This window comes from Melanostigma gelatinosum (genome assembly GCF_949748355.1).
Source record: "Melanostigma gelatinosum genome assembly, chromosome: 13".
Classification (NCBI taxonomy): Eukaryota; Metazoa; Chordata; class Actinopteri; order Perciformes; family Zoarcidae; genus Melanostigma; species Melanostigma gelatinosum.
Genome location: NC_136646.1, coordinates 5,388,873 through 5,391,207, shown reverse-complemented (window position 1 = coordinate 5,391,207; position 2,335 = coordinate 5,388,873). Strand labels below are relative to the sequence as shown.

The following is a 2,335-nucleotide window of genomic DNA, read 5'->3' as shown; positions in this document are numbered from 1 at the left end:
CCCAGGGCGCTTTAATGTCCACTTTTTTTTACGAGGCACCGTGAATTATCGGCGGGGCATTACTGTCTAGATTTACACCAAAAAAAGCACCCACCCACTCCTCCTCCCCTCCGTACGTGCGTCGCGGACCACGTGACCACGTGTCCATGTGATGTAAAAATGCCCAATGGCTGACGGGGTTTCCCCAGGAAGCAATCTTACAAAGAATGAAATTAGAAGTGATCGCTGCCACACACACACACACACACACACACACACACACACACACACACACACACACACACACACACACACACACACACACACACACACACACACACACACACAGCATACAATTCCAATCTATATGATGCAATCAATACGCAGCAGCTCGGAACGTGTCCACTAATCACCGAGCGCATGTAGAGCTCCGAAACAAAACGGCTGAGGCTGACAAACATCCAGCGCACACTTGAATCTTTTCTTGTTGCTTGCTGGGTTGGAAAAAGGTCGATGTCGTGCGAAAAATTTGAAAAAGAAAAAGAAAGAAACGGAAAACAGCATAAGATGTGATATTGAGTTGGAATGGAATGGCTCTGCGTAAAGTTGCCGAGAAAGACGAAGAGGAGATGGATTTCCCCCCGTTTTTTCCACAAACGTCGGCTTATCACTCTTTGTGGAGACCACACATGCAGAAGAAAGAGTCCTACTGTTGTTTGCACTCACTGTATAGTGTGCCGCTGCTGACGTCACGGTGGGCAGACGGACGCAGAACGTAATGGAGAGGGGCGTATTTTTACTCTGAAAAATCCTTCGGGAAAAACTTTCACCGAGAGATTGCAGCTGCCAGGTTAATATTTATCACTCTCGAGTCATGATTCTTGGAGAATTAAAGCTGTGAGCTTGGCAAGCAAAGCTTGAATGTCACTGAGCACTTTATAATGTCCTGCAAAAACAGAAAAATAACAAGAGGAAACATATCTGGTAACTGTCGGTCGTTCGAGATACGCCGCCGCTTTTCTTTGAATTCAGGTCTGATTTGGCACCGGATCTTCCCCGCCGGCGGAGGAAAAAACTCACCAGTCCACTCAGGTGCGCGGGACCGTGCTTAGATCCGTGCCCGTGATGTTGACCTTTCCCCGCCAACGCAGTTTCAGAACGATGCAATCTCTCCGCTGAGTGTAATGTTTAACAGGCCGAGGTCATGCGTGCGTAAAAACAACATCTAGTATTCTATTTCTACTTCTAGGATGTGGAGCAATTAAAGGATTACAAAGAAGTTTGTTTGTGTCAGACACAAATGCTGAAAGAACCGCGTGGAACCTTTCCCATGTGTGCGCGCGCTCTTGCGTAAACTCCACTTCGCTGCTCTGCTCGTTCATCCCCTTTAAATATACATATATTAGGTATCATCCCTCTCCAAATAGACCAGGGCCTTGTGTTGTTAACTTATAGAGTTGGAACGCGTAACATGTCTACTCGGCTATAATCAGAGATGTGTCCACCGAGCAGAAGGGAGTCCAAGAAAAGGTTCTCTCTTTGTTTTTTTCTTTCAGGTTCTCATACTGTACATCCACATATAGGCGGCAGAGCATTCATAAAGAACGAGATAAGTTTTGTCTACTTTAAGACGCAGATTCAAAGTCGGATTACAAAGCGGTGAACCGGCCTGCAGCACCAATCCTCCATCTTATTTCATTCTTTCGTCCCTCATTTATGTCTTTGCAAAGCACTTTGTTTCTTGGTTTTGAAAGGTGCATGCTGTATAAACAAACGAAAACTATTCATATTATTATATATGTTAATATATATATATATGTTTGCTTTCATGCACATTTCTGAGGATTTGCTATAAACAAAGGCAGGTTTTGGTCAACCTTGTCGCCTTGCCTTTTACCGGGCTGTATCCCATTTGAGAGTATTATAATATAATTGGAAACAACATTGGTCCAGTTATGGATCCAATGAAGACAGGTATATGTTTTAGGGTCATAAAGAAGCTGCCATGTCGTGTGCTGTGTGGTCTGTAGATGTGTGTGTGGACGACTTCTCTCTGTAAATCTGGGTAGTTCCTTAACTTCATGGAAGTGCACAACATGTAATATGGTTGGTATATATTTGGTGATTTGATAACAGAGGGGACTCCCCATAACGTCTGCATAACCAGCCGAAGTCCAACGCATGGCGACGGATACCCGTGCGTAAATACGCACGCTCGGTGGTGTTTGATCTTCCCAGATGGAAACAATCTGACCTCAAGTCGTCATCGTGATGATGATGGAAGCCAGTGTAATAGTGAATATAGAGGGCTGTAATAATGTAAGTGCAGGCGGAGGACCGGGCCATAAATAAAGTG

At 44.8% G+C, this 2,335-nt stretch overlaps 1 protein-coding gene across 1 annotated transcript in view; it reads right to left on the bottom strand.

The window, feature by feature from the left end:
* hoxb7a (homeobox B7a) overlaps positions 1-68 on the bottom strand; it is a 6,860-nt gene extending 6,792 nt beyond the window's left edge. Inside the window, exon 1 of the mRNA XM_079282636.1 lies at positions 1-68. This exon is cut by the window's left edge and continues 550 nt beyond it. The gene's annotated coding sequence lies outside the window, so the exon portion shown is untranslated.
* Positions 69-2,335: the final 2,267 nt, after the last annotated feature.